The 19,817-nt window shown below is 40.4% G+C and overlaps 1 protein-coding gene across 2 annotated transcripts in view; it reads right to left on the minus strand.

Annotated features, from left to right (window-relative positions):
* Plce1 (phospholipase C epsilon 1) overlaps nt 1-19,817 on the minus strand; it is a 284,305-nt gene that overhangs the window by 229,081 nt on the left and 35,407 nt on the right. The window lies entirely within an intron of this gene.

Here is a 19,817-nt window from a genome sequence, read left to right on the forward strand (position 1 = left end):
AAATAAATAGTGATGGATTCAAATAAGGCCAGAGTTTTTTTTGTTTTTGTTTTGTTTTGGTGCAGGGGGTCGGGGTGGAATGCAGAAATTCAAGACCTAGAGAGATGAGCTGGGTAAAGAGAGTACTGGCTACAGAGGGGAAGGGGAGCAGCTGTGGAGGTAGGTTTCACGTTGGTTCCTCTTTCTCCAAACCCTTCCTGGAGCCCCAGGCTTAGCAGGAAAGATCTTCCTTTATAGAACTGTACAGAGGGCTTGCATTTTTCCAGTTTGCTTGGATTCGATTTCATCCTCGTTGGATGGAAAGATGAGACACGCTGAGGTCACTCCCAGTTAAAGCTTGTGGGCTGACAATTCCCACCTCTCACTTTGCAAGGCTTTCTTCTTATGTTCTGCGACTCTCAGACTTGCCTGAGACTTCTCTGGACGGTTTGATCATTGGTACTGACACTCCTACTGCCTATTTCTTCAACCTGGATTCTGGCAGTTTACCAATCTCAATCTCAACTTTTGACCATATAATGTAAAATATTTACTAGCAAAAAAATCTGGCCAGCCTGTGAAATAGACTCGCTTCTATTTTCCAAATCTGCTCTACTTTTTAACTTCATTCAGAGACTACAAGGCACTAGAAGCCTGGCTCTCATGGTTGTACCTTGGCAGCTCCTATTCTTGGTTAAAATGAGAAATGCCAAACCCTCGCCCTGCCCCCATTCAACAACTATGGGGACAGTTCAGAAGACTGAGCCCTCAGCTTGGACCCAGCCTCTACCTAAACGTTCCCTGTGCAATTCTCATAAGCTTTTCTTGAGGACCTTTGAAATGCAAGGCATTCTGAGAATCTATGATGATTGCAAAAATTAAAGTATAAGAGCAAGTCCCTGCAGCAGGAGGCTTACGGTCTAGAAGGTCCAGCAGACTCTAAACAATTACCATGAAGCAGAGGAAAATGTCGTGTGTGCTAATGGATTCTGACAATATTACAATCTTACAAATATTGCATGCAATATTTGCTCAGACAGAAAGTACACTCTTCTGCCAATTCACATTAGTAGCCCTGTTCACAGAGACCATAATGATAGCAGCAGCCACTGGATTTTATTGAGCAATTTCTACATGTCACATTTAGAGCTTTTGCAGATATCCAATCCTCACGACTCTCTGGATTAGGTGTTATTTTCATTATTCTTGGATTACAGGTGAAAAAAAAGAAAAGCGAAGCTTAGGGAGATCAAGTAAATTGCTGACGGCTCCACTGCAGGTTAACGGGGAGCTGGGATGCCTTCCAGCACTAGCTCTTAACTGCTCGCTGGGCTGCCTGCATAACACATTCCACTGTTATGAAAACTCCAAGAAATGGAGGCCCTTCCAGAAGTTTTCCCTTCAGAAAGCGTTCCTTGGGACAGTATACTTCAGGTTCACCAGGAGGACTTTATCCAAGGAAATTCATCAGCGATGGCAAATGGCTTATTCCAGCCCAGACTGTTCCAATTTGCAAGCACCAAATAAACGGTTTAGTCATGGAGTCAGAAAATAATCAAATAAAAAGGAAAATGAAACCCTGGGGAAATAATATGAATCACACCTTATGACTATATATTTTTTTAGTCTTCAAAAGTCATTGTTCTTTATGTTTAAAGGAAACTACTAGTTAAGTAGGAATGAGACACCATGCTCACTTACCTTTATTCCCAAGCAACAATTAATTTTTCAGTCCAAGTAGAAAAAGACACTTTGGATTCTCTTTCTTTCTTTCTTTTAATTGAAAAAAGAAAGAAAGAAAGAAAGAAAAGGAGGAAACGTTGCCTGCCTTTGTACTTAAGGAAACAAAATACCGTATGTTTAAATTGCAATGTGGAGTCTAGATGTGTTTTTACCAGCATAATTTCAACTTTCCTCCCAAAACATCTGTAAAAGAAATTACCAATAAAAACACTCCACAGCAAATTTTACAGTTGGGTAATACAAAGTAATAGATTTATCTACCGGGCCCCTCCTAGCTTAAGTACTCCTCACTCTCCAAGAAGGAAGAGTTGGGGAGGGGAATTACACTTAGCTTTTCTCAAAGGTTTGTTTAATTGTCTCTTTAAGGAAAAGAGGGACAAGAAGGAAGTAGAAAAATAGCAATGAGAGCACTCCATCAAAGGTTATCAGCAACACTTATTGTCAAATGCAACTGAATTGAACTTTGAAAACACTGCTTTTGGTTTCTTAAGCCTCCAGGTTTCCACTGGGATGTCCTGTGTTGTAATCCCTCTGAAGACAACCATTAGACCAAAAAGCATGTACTCAGAACCTGTTTTGTGCAAAACTTTATTCTGGATAGAAAGGGTTGTGAAATTAAGTAATGCATGTCCTTAAGAAGCTTAAAACCTAGAAGAACTCATAGGGAAAGAACTGGAACCAGGACCAATAAACTCGGGGGTAGAAGAGAGATTGGGAAGAAATTAGGGAAGAAAGAAATGATTGCTTTTTAAATTCTATATACTAATATTTCTTTATTAAGAAATGTGCATTCCCTTTGCATGTTTTTCAAATGTAAAGCCTAGGTAGATAACATTATAAAGAATACAAGTGGGACCAGGGTTGTGGCTCAGTGGTAGAGTGCTTGCCTACCATTCGAGAGGTACTGGGTTCGTTCCCCAGCACCACTTAAATTTAACAATTAAAATAAAGGTATTGGGTATTGTGTCCCTCTAAAAAAATAAAAAAAAAAAGAAGAAATACAAGTGGAGGCATCCAAGTAGTGAGCGAGGTCTGTGGCTGGTTCGCTTGTCATTGACAAGAATAGCAATGTTGGCAGGCTTAGCTATGAACTTAATGATGAACCCAGGTTTATTTCACTAGTCCTGTCTTCAAGTTTTCATTGAAGCGGTCTGATAATAAAGAATATGCTTCTTTGACGCCCACCAGCTTCTGAACTTTGGCTAGTATTTGACCACATAATCAGAAATTTCCAAAACATAGGTGGCAAGGTATCTCCTTGAGAAGCACCGTTCCTTTTCAGATGGGTCAGTTTCTCTTGAAATGAGCTACAGTGATGATATTTGATCTCAAACTAGACCAAAGCTGCTAGCAAAATCTTTAAGCATGGTTCTTACCCACGAACCCCTGTGAATCTCTTCTGCAATTACAACTTCAATTTCTTCTAAGTAACTCTGAAAGTTCTATTTGTTTGGATATTGTTTTTACCCTAATATTTTTCTAATTTAGTGTATTCAGAAGTCTTGTCCCATTAATAAGACAGTGATGCATTTAGGACCACTGTTAATTCAGAGCTTTTTGGTCCCCAAAAGTCATTAATCTGAAAAAGAAGTTGAGGAGGTCTTGTCATCAAGTTTCCATTGCCTAGTCATCTGATGTCACTAATAAATAAACGTAAATACATACTCTGCTTCAACCTTGTCCAAGTATCTTATCCCATAAACTGGCAATAGTTAAGGGAAGAAGCATACAGTTCATTAAAAACCTTGACTATTTTCTCCATCACTTCATGCTTTGAACCTGGCTTATACTTTCTTTTCTTCTTTTAATATTTTTTTAGTTGTAAATGGACACAATACTTTTATTTTATTTATTTATTTTTATGTGGTGCTGAGGATCGTACCCAGGGCCTCATGTGTGTGAGCTAGTGCTCTACCACTGAGTCACAACCCCAGCCCCTGAACCTGGCTTATACTTTCTCCCAGAAAATGATACAATAGAAAATGGTTACGTCAATCGTCTCCTCTACTTGAACAAACGTTTAGAAGTTGTTTACTCTCCCTTTTCCTTGCATATGACTATAAGGGCCCTCAATGTTTAGGAAAAAGTACTTGAATTTTTTCTTGGCAAATAGAACCAATTAGTTTATAGTTGCTAGATGAAAATTATATTTTAACATTTATTATGCCAAATAATCTTTTGAGTATTGTACTTACAGTTCAACTCACAGGATACATGGTTAAAACTCCTGACAGAGAAGAACTTGGAAGGTGAGAGTAGTCTAAGGACAATTCACAATAGGGATAAGAGAGACTTAGGCTTTGTGAACTGTCCAGGGTCTTAATTAATAGAGTGAATTAATGACAGGAAGAGAGAAGCAGTGTGGCAAGGGCTTAGAGGCTGGTAGGGAACAGACAAGCACTGTTCAAAATAGCCCCAGACTGGGAACAACCCAAACGACTGTTAACAGGAGAATGAATGAGGAGCAAGATATTCATGAATTGGAATAGAAAATAACAATGAGAATGCACAACCTGCAGCTACGTGCAACAACAGGGGAGAGCCTCAGAGATCTAGTGTTGAGTACCAGGAGACACACAAAACAGCACCCAGTATGAATTCATTTATAAAAAGTTAAAAAAAAATAGTCCAAATGAATCTAAAGTGTTAGAAGACAGGACTGATTGTTTTTGTGGGAGGTAGAGAGAGAGGCTGGAAGGGGAACAAGAAAGACTTCTGGGTGCTAATGTTCCAAACGTTCCACCAGCTGACTTTGTAGCTGGTTAAGTCATTCTGTTTGCTTCGTGAAATACACAAACCTGCCCACTCTTATAGTTTATTCTTCTGTCCTATACATCATAATAATTTAAAGAGAGAAAGAGAAAGAGATTGAGTATAAAGAGCCGAGAATACTAAAAACACTTCTGAAAAAATGTTCTTAGGACTTGATGATGTTACTGGCACATTAAGAGATAAATTAATCAAGGATCTAGATTAGAGGGCTCAGAGAAGACTCATGTGTGTATGGAATTTTGGTATAATACAGGATGTAGAAAATGGAACCAATGTAGAAAAGGATGAAATGGATCCCTGACTCACACCATATACAAAATTACACATTTAAATGGGTTAGGGAATTAAATGTTTGTCAAAAATAAACTTTAAAGCTCCTAGCAAAAGATATGAGACTTTGGATAGGAAAACAATTTTTTAGTAATGAAAAGTATTGATCATCAAATAAAACTTTAACAAATTTGAATACAAAAAATAATAATTTTATTTGAACAAATCCTATGAAAAAGAAAAGACTAAATATGGAAGAACATTAATAATACATGGAAACAAAAAACATAATATTCTAATAAGTATAGCTTTTAAATCCTACAAATCAATAAGAAACACAAGCACCAACAGAAAATGGGCAAAAGAACTAAGACATTACACACACACACACAAAAAAAAAATATGGGCAATGAAACATGAAGATATATGGTAAATATTGAAAGAGACCAGGAAAATGCAAAATCAACCACAGAGAAATACTTTTAACCTGTTTGGCAGAATAACAATTTGGAAAATACCAAGTATGAGGATATAAATCCAGAATCTTTTCTGTATCACTGGTGTGGGGGAGTGTTAAATTGTGTAACAACTTTAGCAAACAGGTTACTGCCATCTCTCAAACTGGAGCATTCACATACCCTGCGTTTCAGCAATTCCACTCCTGTGTGTATAAGCGAGATAAAATCTTCCAACATATACAACAAGCAACATATACAAAAATGTTCCTGGGAGAATGTTTAAAATTACAAAAACATGACGTACACGTGCATCAATGGAAAGTGCTTCCAAACACCATGATATATTCATACACCAGAACATTATATGGCATCAAAACAAAGAACTACAGCAACACACAGCAGAGTTAATGAAACTTAGAAATGTAACCTGTACACAAGATCCAAAAGATTTCACGCGGTGTCCCTGTACATGAAGCTTAAACAACTAAAATTTAAAATCTGTAGTTTTTTTTTAATTGCAGTGAGTCACACAAGAATTTCCCACTTTGAAGCATTCACTTCAGTGGCATTTAGTAAATGCATATTGTTCTTCGAGTGCATGCAGATGCCTCAGCACTGTGCAGAAAGGAAAGGAAGGAATGACGGCAACAGGACTCTGTGTAGGGGTCCCAAGACAGGGCAGAACAGGCAGAGGTGTGGGCTGGACAGAGGGGACACCCATGTGGCTAGATGGAGGCTTTATTGAGGTCCTTAGCTTTACTGGTGACCGGTAAATTTATAGATGCTTGCTTATTTCATGACTGAAAAATCACCAACTACATAAACCAATAGATAAGCTGTTCCTCTTTGCCTCACATCAACAGATGTCGCCAAAAAACTTTTTTTTTGCAAATAGAGAAGGCAATTTTTACAATAGGTGCTTTAAAAACAAAACAGGAAAATTCCTGTTCTACTGGGAGTAACTGCATCACTTTAAATTTTATGTGAAGTCATAAAAAAACAGGGAGGGAAAGAAATGGCTAAGGAGAAATGGCAAAGCATCTCTGAAATCAACATTATGTTTGGAATAAGTCACATGGGCTCCTGTGAGGGGGAAGTGGTCAATTTTCTTATCATAGAACATCTTGCCTTCTCACTGGTGGAGAGAAGAAGCATTTCTATCTCCTGACAAGAGCTAATAAACCACCTCCTCAGGGAAGCCCTCCCAAGCTATGCAGATCCTCCTGCCACTTTTTTTTTTTAATATATATTTATTTATTTTGGTTCTGGGAATTGAACTCAGGGGATCTCAACCTCTGAGCCACATCCTCAGCCCTATTTTTTATTTTATTTAGAGACAGAGTCTCACTGAGTTGCTTAGCACCTTGCTTTTGCTGAGGCTGGCTTTGAACTCGCGATCCTCTTGCCTCAGGATCCATTATATATATATATATAATGGTTTTTTAACTTGTTGATAGACCTTTATTTAATTTTTTTAATTTATATGCAGTGCTGAGAATCGAACCCAGTGCCTCACACATGATAGGCAAGTGTGCTACCTCTGAGCCCCAGCCCCAGCCCCCTCCTGTCACTCTTCCAGTGCTGACAGGCTATCACTCACAACTTATGTCATTCCATAGGAGTCCCCCTGCATTTACTGAGATAACACAGGATTGTGGTTAAAAACTGAGGTTTAAGAATCGCAGAAAAACAACAGCTGTTACATAGTGCAAAGTGTTGTTCTAAATGCTTAAAAATTTAGGACATTTTGGTTGTTAACACAATTAACATTTAACATATAAAAATCTATTAATCTTTACAAACCCCAAGGGGTAGGTCAAATATTCTCTTCACTTTAGAAATAAATAGAAGCACAGAAAAGTTAAGGAACTCCCATTAGGTCACAGAGCTGTAAGTACAGAATTCAAATGTAGGCAGACAGGCTCCCAAGCTCATATTCTTGATAACTATGCAGGCTTGAGTCCTCAATAACCAGGTTGTTTTAATTCCATCAGTTCAGTGCCACACCCTATGGTTAGAAATAGTGCTTGGCATCTTGGCACAGGGCAGGAAAGGTGACTTGAGAGCAACGTGGATTCCAGTCATGGCTCTGAAAGTGAAGCCTAACCAGCCCTGGGCAAGCCTGTTGTTGTCTCTCCTTGGGCCTCAGTTTCTTTCTTTGTAAAATAAAGGATTAGATCCGGCGGACAGCCCTTCCAGTACTGATATTTTATGAGCCTGGGATTCCTGGCTCGATTCCTTGCAGCCCAGACCATACAGGCTCTTCCTGGCCAGGTCTGGTCCCTCCCGCTAGGCTCATGTCTTGCATTTGGCTGTCTTTCCCATAAATAAGAGAAAAAAGAACAAGGGAAACTATCCTCCTGAGAGACTGGGAGGGACCTCACGGCTGCTCTGTTATCCTTTGAAGAACTTACAGTCATTAACCAGAGAACTACCTGCCAAGTACAGGATGGAAAGAAACTAGACCAAGGGGAGAAATGAACTCACACAAAACCTGGTTACACACAAAGGGGCATGCATGAGTACTTACAGAATCGACAACGTTACAGAACAAAGATGAGCCGGCTCCTTAAAGAACTGAAGACAGGATACACAGCCATGAAGATGGAAAGGGTCAGGGAAGGTGGGACAAACCAGATAAACTATGCATTAACCAAGCCTATTTGCAACCTGGGAAGTGCAGGACAGTGCTATAGCAGGGATCCATGCTTCCCAAGAGCCCTGAAGGAATTGGTGTTGCAAATCAGCTGACATGCACAGAATTTCTACTATGTGACAGGTTCTACCAGAAATATACTGTGTGTGTGTGTGTGTGTGTGTGTGTGTGTGTGTGTGTGTGTTGCTGGGGATTGAACCCAGGGCCTTGTGCATGTGAGGCAAGCACTCTACCAACTGAGCTATATCCCCAGCCCCTACATTTTTATTCTGTTTTAGAGATGAAAAGATAAGACTCTATGGAGATCCAGATTCTAGTTTCAGATCTTCTGTCATTTGCTATGTGAACCTAGTCAAGTGACTCCCTTTCTGGGGTCTTGTTCACTTTATCTATAAAATAAGTGGGTAGATAAGGGCCTTTCAAGCTCAGAAATTCTATAATTCATGAAGTTACCAAATACTTATTTCATATTCACCTAGGAAATCATTTTTCTGGACTAATTTAATTTCTTTATATCTCAGGCCATTGAAACTCAACCGACTTCTCTATGCTGAGCACGTAATACATGAATCCACAAGAAAACCAGTATTAGTCTTGGGCTTTGGTAGCTCTTGTGATTCTGTTCCCTGTGGCGCCATCGGGCATCACTATCTGTGGTTGGGCGCACCATGCTCTTTACCAGGGCACTCAGTCAAAGGGGGTGAGGAAGATGAAACTAAATTTCAGTCTGCCTTCTGCCATGAGGCTCAGTCCAAATCACTGGTGTATTATCTGTGGGTTGCTTCTGAACTGTCCATCAAAGGAAAGCAGTTGGCAAAACTGAAGGCATGGCCAAGTTTGTATCGATCCAGACTTGTCATTTTATCTTTGCTCAGAACATTTCCAAAACACCTCCTTTCACCTTCAGTGGCTTATAATACCCACCAATACAATCAATCGTATCCTTTATGGATATTCTGAACCAAGTCAGCATTAGCCAGGAGGCTTGAATGGACTGTTTCTAAAATCTCAATCCAAGCTCAAAGGATGAAGATATTTTACATAATGACAGCATAAATGGAAAATGGGGACAGCCTTGCAAGGTGATTCCTTATAAAAGGACAATCTTTATTTAGCTGAGCATGCCCTGCAGTGTAAAATAAATCTGTTTCATCACCTTCACACTTTCAAAACATGGTAGCTACCAAATGCATTTGGCAAAAACACAGAATAACAAAAACTCTGAGAAAAATATTCCCTAGATCCTCTGAGCCTCTAATGTGTGGTTTTCACATGTGGACCATGCATGGTTCTCTGCCACCACTATCAAGTTATTCATTTGAGGCTCTGACCTTTCCAGCAACAATTAGATTTTCCCTGCTTTATTCACATTCTTTCTCCTTTATTTGGTGATCGATAACTACCAACACCATTCACTCCATATTTCTTGGATTAGTCTCAATTTTAAATATTCTGCCCTTCTATCCTCTGAATAAAAAGTTTCCAATTTTTTTATTTGGAAAATACAGTCACCATAATAATGGCATTTTCCTCACAAAAAAAAAAAATATCAGTTCATCCAGAGCTGCACCATCATTACGGTTTGTGGCCATCAAAAGGAGAACTGGCAAAGTCCAGCCAGGGCCTGAGACCATTTTCTGGGTCTCATTGAATAAAAAATAATGTATTTCCTATTAAACAATTTAGAACTCAGATGAACTTCTCCCTTGGTCTAGAGGAGAGTTTTTCAAGGCCCAGGAATTACTATTTGATGGAAGGGTACACAATCTGGAAAAACTGAAGACGTGGGGCTTTCCAACAGCCAAACTCCCACACGCTGGCTCTCGAGGCACACATCACACTCACTATTAAAGTGTCACCATTTATAATTTGGTGCTAAATCTCCCTGAAGCTAAGCTACCCAACTTGGTCTACTAACAAATTGATTCCTTATTCTATTAAAATATAGGGAGAAGGAGATGTTTGGACCTAATCTTAAACCAAAAATAAAGTTATTCTTTCTTTCATACCAGCACCATGAAAAGAAAATCCAAAAACTGGGGTTTGACTCCATGCTTGTAGTATTTAGGAAAGAAAAACAGGCTGCCTCTGGTGGTATTTGATGCCTCTACCATACTTTTATGTCCCTTTCTCCCCCAGGGCTATGCTGAATCCTTAGAGCACAGAGAAAGAACAGAAAAGTTATACTCACAGGGAGATTGTACAACATTTGTCAACTGCTTGAATACACAACCCATTTCCAGTTCCTCTGCCACACCCTAACCTTGTGAGGGAGGAGACAACTTCAACTTAATGTCATGACTCTGCAAAGAAATGCCACCGAGTCATATTTTTCACGCTCTGGTCAGTTGGTCAGGACCCTTGAAGATCACAGAACACTTTAAAATGGATTAAAATGCTACATGGCCTTCCCAATAGTTTTGATCATTTCAGCATGATCCTGAGCTATATGTTCTGACTCAGATGTGTGTAGTTTGCTTTGGACTTTGTTCTTGCTTACTTACTTATAAAACTTCTTAAATGTACTTCTAAATTACAGCAATTCAGTAAAAAAATTCAAACCTTTGGGCTTGGTTTTTCTTCCCCCTAGCCGCTGAGTCATAAAAATAAATCTCAGCCATTTCAATAGCCAACACGCCCCTCGCATTAAGAATTGGTATTGTTCCCCATGACTCCCTTTCATCCAAAGGTCACACCCAGCTCACATTTGAAGAAAGAAAGAGCTCAACATGTGCACATTTAATAGGAGAACAGAATCTCTGCCAAGTTGTAGGGGAGAGTTGCATCAGAACCTTCCCGAGAACCTTCCTGAGGAACTTCTTACTAACGACGAGTGACTCTGGGCATGGACTTTAGAGGCAGCCAGACCTGGGTCCAAGTCCCGACACCGTGTGACTTTGATGAATCTGCTTGCTGTTCCTTGTACTGAATAATGCAGTGAGGGTGTTAATAATACCTGCCTTATAGAGAGTTCCTACGAGAACCAAAGAACAGAGGACAAACAGGGCCTGACACATAGTAACTGCCCAAGTGCTTGCTTCTTCCTGCTACAGGCATTTCAGGACTTAGCCAATGGTGAAGTCCTTCTCCCTTTGCTTTTCTTGCACACCCTGTGTTAGGAGCAACTAGGTTCTCTCCAAATCAAACCTCAAGAAGAAACTGCTGGGAGAGGTAGAATATTTACTTAATCGAAAATCCAAGGCCAGGATTTAAATCAGGAAGTCACACACTGGTGGGCTTTTAAAGTTGGGATAACATGTGTAACTTGTAATTCCTTAAATCACACGTGCCAGTTGCATTCACAATGCAACATCTGCCCTCACTCTTTTTAAACCCAAAATAACTAAAATCCCAGGCTCTAAAGTGACTTCCTCAAGGTCACACACTCAGCTAATGGCAAAGCTGAAGTTGGTACTTGGGTTTTTTTTGGAGAGAAGATAGACTCTAGTATTGAGAGTCTTGAAGTCAGTTTGAAGAAACACCTCCCAGATCCCCAAAGTGATCTCCCCAATTTAAAAGGACTTTCTCTAACCCTTTACCATCATCCCCATCCCTGGCCACCACTGAGATACAAAAATCAGACTACCTTTAGCCCCATGGAAACTGGGCCTGGTAAGTACTGGGGGCTTGAAGGGCAGGGACAGTGCCCTAGGAGAAGGGGGCTTCTTTCCCCGCCAGCCTCAGCAATACAAAGCAGTCTTGGATCTTTCCTTGTGAGCACAAAACATCTGGAAATTTTATAGCCAGTTGGAAAGCGGAGCCAGGAACAAAGAGATACAAACATGACCCTTCTTTATCTTCCAGGCCAACTCTGGAGAAGTGACAAGCCTGGATCTCTGGGTTCACGGGCTTGGAAAGACCCTTTTGGATTTCAATGGAAATGCTGATCCTGTCCCAGGTATTGCAGGAAAGAGCTGGTTCCAAGCTCTGAGGGAAGGGGGAGAGGGGTGTGGCTAACACGCCTGCCCTAGGTCACCAGGAGTGGCTGGAAAGTGCCTTTCTTCATTAATAATTCAAGGAATCATTCAAGAAATATGGATTGAGCACTGACAGAGAAACTCTGGCTCAGAGTCCAGGTTGGGAATGGGGGGCTGGCAGGAAAGACCACTGAAAGCATGTGAAACTAAGCTCAGACCGGAAGGATAAACAGAAGTAAGCCAGGCAGAGAGTGGTCCCTGAGCCAGGGGAGGGCAAACTGTGTTCCAGGACCAGATAATAAATATTTTACTCTTTGCAGGTCATACAGTCTGTCCCAGCTACTCAACTGCACCATTGCAACATGAAAGCAGCTACAGACAGACAATATGTAAAGGAACCAGTGTGGCTATGTGCCAAAAACCTGTCCTTTTGATGGCTTACATTTGAATTTCATATCATTTTCACTTGCCACGAAATATTCTTCTTTGGATTTGTTTTTCAACTCTTTAAAATTGTAAAAGCCACTCTTCACTTGTATTTTAAGAATATCTGTGTTGAGTTGTATGGAGGTTCAAGTCAAGGTCACTCCTGACTAGAGTGACCATAGATTCATTTCTAAACCATAGATTCTCTTAGATCTTTGTGTCCAGGCTAGAACTAGGGGGAGACATGTGAGCTGCCCACTACTCAAAATTAAAAGAGGCACTCACTGATTCAGCACAGGATTGGCACTTGGGAGACCTGAGAGTTAAGTTCCTCCTTAAATTTTGTGTCCTGGGCACCTCACACATCTCCCTCTGCCCGGGCTCTGCTTGTACCTGTGCATAATGAGGTACATTACTGGGAGGTAGTGGCTTCTTCCTCAACCATTAGTGCTGGCTGCCTTCCTGGTGATGCACAAGTCTGCAGACTGGAAATGTATTTCTCTGCCACTAGTCTGAGGGACAGAATCTGTGTAAAAAGAAAAATGATTCATAGATAGGGCTGGGATTGTGGCTCAGCAGTAGAGCACTTTCCTAGCACATGCAAGGCCCTGGGTTCGATCCTCAGCACCACATAAAAATAAGTAAATAAAATAAAGGTAAAAGAAATGATCCATAGAATAAAGAGCTTAGGCCAAAAGGAAGGAGAGAGAAATGGGAAAAAAACTGAAAACTGGAGATTAGGGACGATCTGAAAGAAGTAAGATTAAAAAAAGGAAATCTAATTGAAAGTTATTGCACTGGACATGGTGGCACACACCTGTTATCCCAGCTCTTGAGAGGCTAAAGCAGGAGGATCGTACGTCTGAGGCCAGCCTAGGCAACTTAGTGAGATGCTGTCTCAAAGTAAAATTTTAAAAAGGAGTGGGGATATAGGTCAGTTGGTAGAACACTTGCCTAGCATGCATGAGGCCCTGGGTTCAATCCTGTACTACAAAGACAAAAGAAAGGAAAAAGGGAAATTGTTGCTTATGGGGTAACTTATGAGAGACTGAGAATCAGACTGATTTCCAAAGAACAGGTTTAACAAGTTCACTGTGCATTAAAAGTATAAAACTTCTTTGCCATTTCCTTGACTTTCACTCATTATATCTCTACCTTTATTTAAGTCTCCACTGCAAAGCCTATATCTGATAATGGACTTATATTTAGAATATGTAAAGAACTCAAAAATTAAAAGACAATTCAATAATTTAATAATAGGCAAAGGAGCTAGGATGTAGCTTAGTGGTAGAGTACTTGCCTAGCCATGTGTAAGGCCTGGGTTTGATCCCCCAGGCTGACAAAAAGCAGGCAGGGGGGAGAAGATAGCAAAGCATTTGACTAGACATTTCTTTTAAAAAAAAGAATACAGATGGTGAACAAGTACATAACAAGATGTTCAAGGTCATTAACCATCGGGAAAATGCAAATCAAAACCACAGTGAAATACCACTTCATAGGTACTAGGATGGCTATAGCCAGAAACACCGACAGTAACAAATGCTGCTCAGGATATGGAAAAATTGGACTCCTCATGCATTACGTTACAGAATGTAAAACAGTGCCATTGTTTTCAAAAACAGTCTGTCAGTTCCCTAAAAGATAATACAGAGAGTATATTCTAAAACGCCATTCTAAAACTCCTAGCAGTGTACCCAAGAGAATTAGAGATATATGTCCTCACAAGAGCCTGTACTTGCAAGTTCACAAGGGCACCTGCAAGTTCTCAAGGAGCACCATTCATACTAGCCAAAATTGAAAACAACCCAAAGTCTAGCAACTGATGAATCACAAAATAAAATAAAATGTGCTATATCCATACAATGGAATATTATTCCACCATAAAAAAAATGAAGTACTACATGCTACAATGTAGATGAATCTTGAAAACAAACTAAGTGAAAGAAGCCGATTACAAAAGACCATGTGTACTGTATGAGTTCATTCAGATGAAAGTCCAGAACAGGGAAATTGGCAGTGACTGAGAGTAGATCAGTGGCTTCTTAGGGTTATGAAGGGGGTAAGAGGCGGGAGGAGGGAGGGTGATGTTAAAGGGCACTGGGCTTCCTTTAGAGGTGATGAAAGTGATCTAAAATGACTGTGGTAAAGGCTGCGCTGTACACTTTATATGGGTGAGCTACATGGTATATGAACTGTATCTCAATAAAAATATTTTTTTAAAAAAGAATAAAAAGAAATCAGAGAATCTCTCCTCCCTCCAAGGAGATCTGCTACTGTGCTTCTGAGAAAGGACACTCCTTATCCTCCAAAAGTGATCACAGGTCTTTGCTTTGCTGGAGGCTGAGGTAATTTTTTAGGGTGTTTTGTGAAGGTGTGAGGGAAAGGCCTGGGATTCAAGGCCGGGAGCCAAGTGTAGGCAGGCTTGCATGAGTGAGCTCTGCAGGATAATAGGCAAAGGATAATATTTGATGACTGGTTTTTGGATGTTTGGCTCTGGATGTGTCCAGGTCAGTTACTAGAACAAACCCTTATTTGGGGTTTTGTGGGGACACGTCAGAAGCAAAAAATGAGTCCAGCACCACTCTTCAGAAAGGGCCTGCCTAAGTCACCAGTTAGTCTAGTAAAGGGAATTAGAGGATGGTCACCCCAGCCCCACACTGATGCTTCAAGTCCTGAGTGCTGAATCATTTGGTCACTAGGGCAAAACCTCCCCATCACCCCAAGATGCCTATAAATACGAGGGAGGGGGTCTGCTCTACTTGAGTCAGCACTCACAGAGAGGAAACTCCTATCACTCGTGACTGTGTGGCAGTCATTCCATGGGGTGCCTCAGTAAGATGCAGGTTGTGGATGAGACCAGGGCTCCACATGATGGTATTATGCTTCCTCATCCACTAACTCTGATTCTTTTCTGGCCACAGATACAAACTATGACCCATCTTAAGGGACTGGGCCTCTGCAGATGCTAATGCCCATTATGCAGGACATCTGGGGAAGAGGAGGGAAATGCTGCTGATACTGCCTCAAGGCTACAGTGGCCCAAATTCCTCAAACCAGAATCCAAGATCAGGGGTTTTTGTTCCATCTCTTACTGAATCCCAGCCAAAGAACAGGTATAACCCCAGAGATACAGAAGTAAGTCTATTCTACACTGTCCCAATGCAGTCATAAAGAAAAGCAGCCCAATCATCACAGAGCTGGCCTGGGGCAGCCCATCACATTTTCCACTGATGCACTAGACGTGACTAAGCTGCTCAGGGATGAGTGGGGGCTGGATTCCCTTGACTCTGCTCAGCAGAAGGGCCAGCATCATCCTATACCCATGTCATGAACCTCGGCAATAGAAGAGGCCTGGCATCTCACCAAGAAAAGGCTTCCAGCTTCGCCTAAGCACCCCATGAATTTTTAATTAATTCAAGGTCCAAACTGTGCCTGAGCTCCAAGGCAACCAAATTTCCAGACCATAAAACAAGCCATGTCATTGTTTCAGCAGCCATCTCTTACAACAGGAGACAGGGGGCTCATTGGATATTTGATCACTCATAAAAGTTATAAATTAGAAGATGAATTTATTATCAATGGATCCCTTTACACATAACAGAGACATTATCTCTCTCTTAAGGTTCAGTTTAGTTCATTTTGAAAGAGACAGAATATAGAATCAAGAATATTTATACCAACAAAGATTTTGCTGTTAAACGCTCAAAAATTGTCATTGCCTCTTAAGTTTAATTTTCAGTTTGGTAGTAAAGAATGAAGAAGAAACATTTTAAAAGGAAGAAAGCAGGATATGGAAGCTGGTTTTGACCTTGCTTTTTAGTGTACAGTTTTCCTTGACTGATTTTTTTTTCTCCTCCTGTGGTACTGGGGATTGAACTTGGCCTCACGCATGTTAAGCCAGTACTCTACTGGTGAGCCACATCTCCAGGCTGAGTCTAATTTAAAACAACAACAACAAAAAAAAAAAAAAAAAACTTTTTTTACTCTTTTCTCTGTATTTTCTTTTTTAGTTTTTTTTTTTTTTTTAGATGTTGATGGGCCTTTATTTTATTCATTTATTTATATGTGGTGCTGAGAATTGAACCCAGTGCCTCACACATGCTAGGCAAGCACTGTACTACTGAGCCACAAACCCAGCCCCTTTGTATTTTCTTGATTTAATCTTTTTCATTTTATTTCAATCTGAAGATTCTTCTTCTATCTTGCCACATAAATCTGTGTACAATAAACCCTCTTGTGGATCAAGGCAGGGAAACAACAGAGGAGCTGGTGGAATTTCTGCCCTTTCCACCCCCAGTCCTCCTTCCAGTGCAGGTGGAACTCAGGTTACAGGAGGGCAGAAGCAGAACTTGTACTTTACCTTCAGGATAACTCTAGGATTCCAAACTTCCCAAAATTCAGAAGGGGAAAGAATTTTTTAAAAGGATAAACACTTTTAACCAATCTTTAACCTGGAGACTAGCTATTTGCCAAAATACCTCACCTTGTTGAGCCAATAAATTGAGAGCAGGAGAGAGGGAATACGACTGTCAAGGGGTTAAGGGGCAGGGCTTTCATGTTTTACAAGCAGGAGGAGGAGGAGGAGGATACCAATATAGTTAGTCAGCATGCATTAATTCTCATTAATGTCTTCCGCTCAACTCCATTCTTCTCTGCACAGCTGTGCAAATATAAATTAATTGGGCCATTTTGACCAAGGCATCCAAGAAAAAAAAAATTAATGTGAGGCCAAAGAATTAATTGGACAAATAACACATTTTTTCGACACATGGGAAGGATTTTTCAAGCTACCACATCATAGATTGAGAGACATACAGGCATTCCTTGGTAATCATGGGGAATTGGTTCCAAGACTTCCTGAGAATGCCAAAATCTACAGATATTCAAGTTCCTCATATAAAATGATATAGTATTTTTATATAACCTATCCATATCCTTCTGTATACTTCAGATCATCTCTGGATTACTTCTAATAACTAAGATGTTTCAGTTCTATGCAAATAGTTATCATACTTTATTATGATAACGACAAGGGAAAAGTCTGTACATGTTCAGAACAGACACAATATTTTTTCAAATACTTTCAATCTGTATTTGACAGAACACATAGATGCAGAACCTGCAGACACAGAGGGGTAACTGTTCGTTCAAATTCATCCTATTGTAAACATCCCCGAGTAAGATGCCACCAAAGAGCAGAATGAGTTGGGAATGAGACCATCACGAAGCAGGTAGTGAATGGCTCGAGAGAACAGTAGCACTCTCTCTTTGTGGCACTGTGCAGAAAGTAATATTTAACACCCACAATAATACCATTATCTCAGATGGAAGGGCAGTCCCTCTGACAGTTTACATGTGTAAATAGGAACAAAGAGGTTAAGCAACCTGCCAGTCAGTGATAGAGTCAGTCACAATTTGTTTTCAGTGTTTTAAAAAAAAAAAATTTGGCATTAAACCTATACAAAATAGTGCAGTTCATTTTGACATATTCATAAATGTATATAACATAGTTTCTCTCTTTAAATCCCCAGTACTACCCTTATTCTCCCTGTCCTCCCTTCCCCAATCCCCTTCCTCTACTCTATTGTCTTCCTTCTATTTATTTCTTTATTTCATGCACAATGTACATTCAGGTTGACTAGCTCTAGAGATTGTTTCTAACCCTGTCTTTTTCTAGGTACTTGGCATTATACTTGCATTGCAGAGAGTAAAAAAGGTAGGGCTCGGTTCTTGCCCTTAGCAATTTACAATCTGACTGGTGAACCAGGAAGGACATGCATAAAATAATAAAAAACAGCACATCATCAAGTATACATCTTTTAGGTGAAGGAGGCAATTCATGAAAGTTGGGGGCACATGGTATGTATAGCTCATCTGGGCAACACTTGAGAAGGATTTCCACCACATTCTCAACTAAATAACAACATGTAGAGAAGACCATACTTGAGACAAAAATGATGGATCCCTGACACGCCATGGTGTGCGTGCTCAGGAAAAACTCTCCATTTCAAAAATCTCCCTTAAGAGGATAGACGGATGGCCAACCCATCCCCAGCTGCATCTTAAGGATTAATAAAAATGTCCATAGTCCCCCTGAGCTTGATCTCAGGTGGGAGGGCAGTTCCTGCAGTCCCTCTAAAAGAGGTGTGGCAACTTCTCTCAGCCTCCAAAGACTAAGGAAGGAGGAGAGAATTTGCATCACCTCCTCCTCAGTTCAATTCATTGAAAGTTAACCAGCCCAGCGCCTGTGACTGAGGAAAAGGGCAGATTTGAGAGAGGGACCATAAAGGACTCAGAAGAAGCAATCACAGGGCTGCAGAAAGGAGAAAGCCAGAAGAGAGCACCGGCATGCCATGAATTATCCTGAAATTTAACCAGACTCACAAGCTTCCTTGAGAAATTAGGACAAAGTTTCTGAAGGGACCTGTTTCCATTCCCTTCATCATGTTTCCATTTCTTGTGTGCTCTTAACGTTCAAGTGTACGTGTCTACAGAAACCGGCACTTTTAAGCAGGTCATCGTGATGCTTTCAGTGGCAATCTCACAGTTGGAGGTGCAGGGCAACTTCTAGTACAAAACAGTGCAGGGAGGCCCCTCACAAGCTTCACACCTGTGACTCATGTGGGATCAAGTGAAGAGCCACAGAAGGAAATCCACAGACACTGGCTGGGGTGAGTGGTCATCTGTGCAGAGCAGGCCTACTCCCCAGGCAGACTCCCTGCTGTTCCTGAGAGTCCAAGTAGGGTCAGGGTCCTTATTTCAGGGCAAATATTCCTAAAATGTCTCAGTCAAAAAGCAAAGTGCTCAGTTTAAACTCCTAGCCAACAGTTCTCAACTCCACAGAACTCATAGAATCACTAAGGGGACTTTTAAAAATTACCCAAGCTGCATCCAAACCCAGCACTTCTAATTCAAAGAGACTGGGATGGGCCTGGATACTAAGTGTAACATGTAAATGGGGTTAGAATCACCATGTCTAACTCAGCCAAGTCTCAGATAACATAGATATAAATTTATTGCTATTTTCCAATAGCAATAAATTTTGAGAAACTGAATTTTGAGAAACTACCTAAGAACAAAATGCCCGGATGGTAATATAATTCTAATTCTGCCATGCACTAGCTAAATGGCACATGACTTCCCAGAGACTTGGTTTCCTCAGCAATGTAATGGGATTAATCACACCAACATCAGAGGGTAGCTGAGATGACTGCACGACTTTGAGCACATAAATAATTTAGCTCAATGCAAATGCTAAATGCTCAGTAGATGTCAGCTACCATAATTGATGATGATGGTGATGATCAAAGTACGAATATAACAGTACTTTGAATATAATAATATCCTTTTATTTCAATAAAAGGGATGTTTTTTCTAAACTGGGTATTTAGTCCTCCGGCAAAATTTTAAAGGAACTGTGAAGAACAGGAATATGAAAGTTCTAGAAATTATTATTTCATTTATATACAGAGAACTGGTGAATGAAGCAAGAGTATTTAGCCAGGATAAGAAAAAAGTGAGAAGGTAAATGGTACTGTCTTCAGATGTGACAGACTATGGACAGAAATCAGAGCCTGGAGATTTGGATGAGAATTT

This window comes from Ictidomys tridecemlineatus, chromosome 1 (genome assembly GCF_052094955.1).
Source record: "Ictidomys tridecemlineatus isolate mIctTri1 chromosome 1, mIctTri1.hap1, whole genome shotgun sequence".
NCBI lineage: Eukaryota > Metazoa > Chordata > Mammalia > Rodentia > Sciuridae > Ictidomys > Ictidomys tridecemlineatus.